The sequence below is a fragment of the Psammomys obesus genome, unplaced genomic scaffold (assembly GCF_907164565.1).
Source record: "Psammomys obesus unplaced genomic scaffold, mPsaObe1.curated_primary_1811, whole genome shotgun sequence".
NCBI classification, from domain to species: domain Eukaryota; kingdom Metazoa; phylum Chordata; class Mammalia; order Rodentia; family Muridae; genus Psammomys; species Psammomys obesus.
This window is the reverse complement of record NW_026596152.1, coordinates 6,525,997-6,534,275: the sequence shown is the minus strand read 5'-3', so window position 1 is coordinate 6,534,275 and position 8,279 is coordinate 6,525,997.

Sequence of the window (8,279 nt, the reverse complement as noted above, 5' to 3'; positions counted from 1 at the left end):
ACTAGACCCAGGGTTTCTATTCGTCTTGTGGCCATGATAACTTTCACATCTCCTCTTGAATTGAATCATCCAACCAGTTCAACAGTTCCACCACTGTTTGCTCAATTTCTTTCTTACACCCAGAGTTTAAATTCTATCTTTCTGTCCCATCGATACCATCAATGAGCATGATGAATGGTGTATGTTCTTCAGCAACTCAAAACAGTTCCCCATATGAGTTTGTACCTGTTGTCCAGGTTTGTTTGTTTGTTTGTTTGTTTGTTTGTTTTGAAGTAGTTCCTGAGCCAACCACTTTCAAGAAAGTATCCAAGTCTGGTTCACTACTGCTTTATCTGAAAAGGTAAGCTGTGCCCAGCTCTCTATAGTGAACAAACCTTAGGGAGCTGTAACCCTATCTTTTTGCAATACTCAGGATAGGTAACAGGGGTCCCACAAGTTCCTTAATTGCCTGGATTTACTTGTCCAGTAACCCAACATCTTTAAGTCTCCTGAGGGGCCTTTTCTGCCTTCTTCACTGTGACCTGGGGTTCTGACATCCCCATCACAAATGCACCTTGTGGCTGAGCAGGACTGAAGAGCCTGGTCTTGGCAGATCCTTGTACACAAGCGAAAGGATGCTGATGAAGTGTTCTGAGCCACAGGTGTAGTCACAATAGCATGATTACCATCAACCTACAGACATTAGGGACTCCTGAGATCCTCCACTCTCTCTCTTCTCTGTTCTTGTTTCTCTTCTAATGCTTTTATTGGTTTCTGGTTTCTAACTAGCTCTTCCTTCATAGGAGGTTAGTCCTTAATTCTCTCTAACTCCAGTAATTTCCTGTGGCTGAGTATGAGGCATTATCAGAGGCAGTTTGCCTGCAGTATCTGGTCCCTTTGTTTTCTCCTCCCTCCACTCCTGCTCTAGTTGATAGGGAAGGTTCTTAGTTCTTTTTCCTGTCGATGTCATCTTTGCTATTACCCTCAGGACAATGGCAACCATTCTGACTTAGACCCATCTTTCCTTAGTCACTCTAGCTGCCACCCTCAGAAGTGCATTCCACCCCACAATCCTCTCTTATCCTTTTCCAACCTTATATGTTAATGGACACAATGTAGTGTAGTGAGACATTTGTCTGTCACACAATGGTCCATCCATAGTTGATGTATCCATCGCCTCATGCAAATGCAGAACAAACAGTGGATCTCAGAGATCCACTAGGGAGGAAGGAGAGGAGACCAGTGGTCCTTGGAGATGTCCAAGCCATGGTGTTTCCCAGGTCAGCTTCACCCTGAAGAATGCCTCAAGAACTCTGAGCTCAACACGTTGCACCGTACAAGAACAAGCAAAGCCAACCACACACGGGTCCCACAGGAACATGCATGTGAAACCAAGCCCAGAAGGAGCACAGGTGGTCCCACCTGGGTTGAGTAGCCTGTACATTCGCTCAGTTCCTCAGCGATTAGCCATGACACTGAGGAAAGTCCGTGGGCTTTGCACGCATCCTCATTTCCAAAAGGATACTGACCCTGGGGGGGGGGGGAGGATCTCATCAGATTTACTTGTGAAGATTCCTGCTTTGACACAACTGGCAATCTCCTCGAAGGCTGCTGAGAAGCAGTTGAGAAAGATGAGGCCACACTATGTGCTGGGAAGCCTCACATAGGAGACCCCCCAAGGAGCCTTGCGACTTCAGAGTGATCTATTTTAAGCCCAGACCCTTTGCTTAAAAGCAGCCTAGAAGCCTAGCACAGCAAAACCTTCTCACATCTTCAATGACACTCCAGTCCCTCCTGCCACCAAGGAAGGGCACTTCACAAAGAGGTCAGAAGAGTGGGACTATCTTAAAAGGTAAACAGGCCCAAGGGGAAATCTGAATCTTATTTGTGCAAATAAGCAATGATTCATAAATATAACAACTCCATGTAGAAGTCACCGAGGAGCTTTATGAGGCACGATGAGGGAGTATAGAACATCATAGGCATTATAGGGCACCGTGGGGTGCCACGAGGCACTGCGGGACGCTGTGAAGCACTAAGGGACACCCACAGAACCTAAACCAAGGGAGGATGTTTTGTTGTGCTTTTCTAGTGTATCCTGGGAGAAACCTCTAGTTGTCTAATCTACGTGTGCTGGCGGCTTCTTCTGGGTTGTCCTTAAGTTCTGTTTCTCCTTAATACAGACATTTACAAGAATAGCCAAAAAAAAAAAAAAAAATAAGAATAATTTTAATTTAATTTTATTTTACAAAGCAAATACATCCCTTTTTTTTGTGGTTTTGTTTGCTTTGTTTTTTTTTTTTTTTTTTTTTTTTTTTTTTTTTTTGCTAGTTGGTTGGCTGGTTGGTTGGTTATTAGCCATGGTGCACATATGGCTATTAGAGGACAGTTATGGTTCTCTGTTTGTCCCTTCCAACCTGGGTCCTGAGGATCAAGGTCAGGTCTTTACTCACAGAGCCACCTTGATTATTGGAACTGACTCCATCTGTGTGGGTAAAGAGGGATGACATTTCCATCCTTGATAATAACCAAACCTGGGGCTTGAGATCCATGGGCCATGCTCCTGGGACAGGTGAGGCAGAGACAGAGTGACAGGGGTGAGTTCACTGCTGTAGCTCTCCTCCACTCCTGTCCTTTCTCATCCCTACTTGGTACAGCTGGGACTGTTGAGGGAGCTTCGGGATTAGATGACTCTGACTTTGAGTGTGAGTTCCATCCTTTTATTGATTTCATGAACCTATGCGTGCTCATCTCTTTGCCTTTAGATTTCCTTATCTAAGTGCCTGTCCTCTCTCTACTGCACAGGGCTGTGCTGAACCTCAAGTGGGACACCCAAACACACAACTGTGGCTGCTGCTATTGAGCAAATGAAAATAAGTGCGGAGCTAGATACAAGTAGACGCTGTCCTAGAGATGGCCTTCCTCACCTTGCCGCTGAGGAAACGGAAGCACAAGGAAGCCCAGGCCCCCAGAATGATGATAAACTTCCAGCTGAGGATATTCATCTAGCCACCCTTCTCCCCAAAACCACAAGGCTTGCTTCCCACCCACCCCCACGCCCTCAGCAGCATTTACCAACACTCCCCTAAGGCCTTGAGGTTTCAGTCACCAAGTACAACCCACATGCAATGGACACACGGGGAGGTGAGAATAAAAGTTGAGGCTCACACCTAGGAGGAGCACAGAGGGCTTGGCAGAATCTTAGGGGCTTTTTAAACTTCCTCAAAACAGAATGAAAAAGACTCAGAAAGCAAGGACCTGAGTTAGACGCCAAAGTTTCCACATGCAACCTGCCACTCAGAGTGGAGACAACAGCAATGCAGGTTTGACCTGGGAGCCGCAGGTGCTGATTTCAGAATACAGATGAAGAAGGGGCATGTGGTAAAGACAGGCTGAATTTCACAGTCTCTAAATCATCCTAGGTAGTGCTCAAGGGGACGAAGAGTCTGGACTGCAGTGGAGTTAGTTGGTCTGAAGTCTGGGTGCAGCTTCCTTATCTAACCCAGGATCACACAGGAAATGCTGATAATGCCAACCACAGTCCTGGAACAGCTCAGCTGGCAGGGGCCCCCTCCATGGCAGCATCTCCCAGAGGAAAGCATCAATCAGAGACTCTGCAAGCATCTTCATCTTTGCTTTTGAGCCAGCTCTGCTCCATACCCACCTCCTTTGCAGCTCCACATTGGGTATTAAAGCTGGGTGCCCTTTTCTCAGCCACTGAAATGATCTCCAAGATGATTCCTTGGTGCCCCCAAAGCCTTTGTACACCCTCATGTCTCTAAAAAGAAACTTTCCTGGACAAATGAACATCAGCAGAGTACAGAGGGGTATAATGACCACTTGGCTGTGTCATGGTTTTGTCTCTGTCCCTGAGATGGTTCTGGAACAAGTCACCGTAACTGTAACTCTGGGCTCAAAGCAGAGAGAATGGGGCTAAGTCAGCAGCTGAGGAACTGCAATCCCGAAGCAGTCTGCATGGTGCTTCAGACACCAACTTGATGCTGGAGGGCACAAGAAGATGGCGTTCTGTGCCCAACCCCCACAAGTCCCTGTCTCCTCACTGCTGCTCTCATCTTTTACATGTTGATTCTGCAACATCATTTGTAACTTGGGAACGGTTCCCACCGTTTTCACACACACTGCAAGTCTAGAAGTCTCTGAGGACTCTTCCGGTATGAAAACTGTGACTTCCCACTAGCTCATGCTTCACAGGGGACATGAAAACACAGGGGCAGCCAGCCTCGTCCTGGCCCAGCTTAAGAAGACTTCCTAGTAAAGTCATATTTAGGAGAACGGTGTATGTAAATGCGTGGGGTCTGTGCACCCGTGTGCATGCATGTGGATGCATGTGGATGTGTGTGTGCACGTGTCTGTGCTCATGAGTATGTGCTTTTAATGTGTGTGTGCGCGCACACAAACATTAGAGCAAAGCCAGACTTTCTAGTGTCTTACTTCGAACCACAGGGCAGAACCAGCTGCCACTCTTTTAAAATAAGAAATCCTCAGACTCTCCAAATGAAGAACTGTTTGTCCATCAGTAACAATGCCAACTTCACAAAGCCACCTTTGATGGCGTTGGCAGCTGTAGGAAGCCCTTCTATCTGGTTCTACCTGCCGGTGCCTTCACCTTCTAAGCTCTCCCGTTTTCCATTCTTTACTCGGCTTTGGTTCCACATCGTCTTCAAAGGTCTAAACTTGCGTTGCTGTTGTTCCCACTCTGAGCTGCAGGGTGCAAATGGAAAGTTCAGCATCGAACTCGGGTCCTGGCTTTCTGAGTCTTTTTCACTTCGTTTTGAAGAAGTTTAAAGTGGCCCTAGGAGTCTGGCCAGCTCTCTGTGCCCTTATTTGGAATATGATTTGAACAAACCTTGGATTTTTCGTTCCCCCTTTCCTCATAGCAACTGAAAACATAGTCACACTCAAGACTGTTAGTAGAAGAGAGGAAAGGACTGGGGTACCCTTGGGGTAGGTGTAGGGGAAGGAATATACAAATTATGAGAGGAGAGCATTCAGGCAGGTGCTTAAAAAGAGGGACAAAATTCTACCTACTTTTCTACCTCTACCATGTCCCCCAAGACGCATAGAGCAGAAGGCCATCGCCACACAGCTGATAAACTCTCTTCCATAAGCTTCCACTACCCACTTCATCCTTCCTCAGAACACAAATTCATACAAAACAGTACTGCCTAATTATGAAGCAATTCTAGTGATGCGTACATTACAAAGTCACTTTCCTGCTCACAATGCCCTCCCTTTTCTCCCCAAGGATCCTTTACCCTCTCTCATTCCTAGTCCTAGCTCAAGTAACTCAAAATCATCTTGTAATAAAGTTACATAGACTTCAGGGGTATTTCACCCACCATATTTATTTGCTGTCCAACATGACAGTAAAGAAACCATCCCTTTCCAAGCACAAATGGTTTGTGAAATTATAAATTAGCAAGGCATGGGTTTTCAAGATTCACATTGTGAAAATCACACTGGCTACATTGTAGACCACAGATTCAGGAGGAAGTAAAAAGGCAATACCTTAGTTAAGAATTCATTGTACTAGCCTAGATAAGAAATGGTGAATGTTTAAATTAGGTTGGTAGCAGTAAATAACAGAAAAGATGGTTGTGACTGGGACATATTTAGAAAATAATGTAATTTGTTCATAAATCTGAGTAAGAGATGAAGAAGAAGCTATGCAGATTGACTTTTAGATTCCAGGCTTTGGCAACTGTGGAATAACATTGCGTATGAGTTTCAAAGCCTTACAGAGTTCTGGGGAAGAAACCAAGGGTGGAGAGCTTGGGTCTCAGCTATGGGGCTTCCCACTGGCATCTCAGGAGTAGAGGCCAGGGCTGCAGTTAAGCATCCTGCAGCACATAACACAACCTCACAACAGGGCTGATATCTGGACTCAGATATCAATGGTACCAAGACTGAGAGGTCTCTCTATAAATGAATGAAAGTAGTAATTATGTAACTAAATAGTGAGCATGTCAAGGATTATATAAGATGTTTTCAAATACGATTTGAACACACTTAAGGATGAGCAGCTGTTTAGAAAACACGTAATGCAATTTGGGTTTTATATTGTTAAGAGGACAGTAACAGCTCAGGGTGAGATAAAAGAAATACAAGGACAGAGCTGTGATCTTATATTGTACATATGTGGCATTATGTGGGCAGAGTGGCATGCTGAGGTAAGAATAAAATTTATATTATAAACCTTAAGTCATTGCTGGGAAGCAAAACAAAAAGTCAAGGCTAATAAACTATCAAAGAATATACACAAGAAATTTAAAAGAATACAATCTCAAGTCAAGAGCTGAGATGGCTCAGCTGGCAAAGCACTTACATCAAAAAATGATGACCTGAGTTTGGAGCCTCAGTACTAAGCAAAACCTAGACCGGGTGTTATACACATGTAATCCCAGTGCTGGGGAGAAGGGAACAGAAGAATCCCAGGAGCTTGCTGGCCAGACAGTCCCGCCAATCAGCAGAGAAGACCCTGTCAATAATAATAACAATAATGTGGGGGGGGGGGCAATTGAGGAAGGCATCTGTTTTGACCCCTGCCCTCTGCACACACAAGCACACATGACTATCCACACATAAGCCTGCACACACATGTGCACATACACACAAAAGGCACCAGAAAATGGAAAAGAAAACGAGAACGTAGTTTAGCAATGTCATACTTCCTTGCCTGGTTGCTCTCTCCCCTAAGAAAAGGAACACGGCACAACTGACCCCTTACACTTCTGCTCTCTGTGCGTTATATTTGCAGCATGTCCCAACCAGAGAAAATGATATTACAATGAGGACAATCAGTCCATGTTAATTAATAGAGAGCAGAGTCATCTTGGTATAAAATACAATGCAAAAAAATACTACTAAAACTAACACAGACATTTATTGAAGTTATAGCATGAGAGATGAATATGAAATAATCAATTATGTGTGTGCTAACAATGTGCAGCTAAAATGAAATTAAAAGCAAAGACATCATCATGAAATTAGAAATTCTTGGGGATAAATGTGACAAATATTTGAGAGAATTTTACTTTGGAAAAAACTATTTAAAAGTTGTTGAAATAATTAAAGAAGAACTTAAAATAGAAGGATATACCACGTCCATAGATCAAATAAGCGTCCACCAAAATGTAAGCTTTCCTAGATATACCTGTGGATTCAAAACACCTCAAAACAAGGTCCCAGAAACGTTTTTGTAAAAAGTAGCTATCATCAGTGGAAATTCTGAGTGTCTATGGTAACCCAGAATCATTTAGAAAGAGCAAATTCAGAGGAATAGTATAAATTATTCAAAATATGCTATAAAGCTATGCTTATCAAGACAGCAGCATTGGCAACAATGTAGACAGCTTAATCAGTGGATCAAAATAGTCTAAACATAAATGGACAGCTGACTTTTCAACAAAGTTGGAAGGCAGTTCAGTGGAGAAAGGATCATTATTAAAATCAAGTAAGTCCTGTAACTGTTGGAAATCCAAAGGGCATCAGAGCCTGGAAATAAGAATGGTCAGTTGTAAGTTTCCTTCTTTTGCAGGGGTTTGTTTTCTGAGACAGTGTCTTGTGTAGCCCAGGCTGGCCTTGAACTTCCAGCAATCCTCCTGCCTTTTTATCCCTGGTGCTGCAATTACACGAATAACCATAACACTAGAAGGGAAAAAAAAAATGTTTCCAATGGTTGGAAGGAAAATCTAGGAAACTGGAAGAAACAAGAAAGAAGGAAAGGAAGGAAGGAAAGAAGGAAAGGAAGAGAGGAAGAAAGGGAAGGAAGAAGAAGAAAACCTATCCCATATACATCATAGCATCCCTTTGGGAAGGGGGATAATACATCAGAAGAGTTCATTTAATGAAAACTAGGGAAGCAGTTCTCTCCGCCTGTCTGACGGGGATACCATGAAGTGTAGAGCTAGCACCTGAGGCAAGTCGATCATTATAACACGTTATTGGTTTTGCTCTAGTTAGATCTCTGTGGCTATGATAAACGTCATGATCAAAAGCCATGGGCAGCAAAGGGTTTCTTTTCTCTCCCAGCCTACAGTCCATCATGAAGAGAAGTCAGGGCAAGAACCCAAAGCAGAGAAAGAATGAAGCAGAGGCTGTGGAGGAATGCTGCAGGAGGGGCACCGCTCATGTCACTAATCAAAAAAACGCCCAACAGGACAGGCCAATCTGATGGAGGTGGTTTCACAGACCTTCTCCCAAGATTGTCCTAGTTCATGTCAAGTTGACATAACACACACACACACACACACACACACACACACACACACACACACACA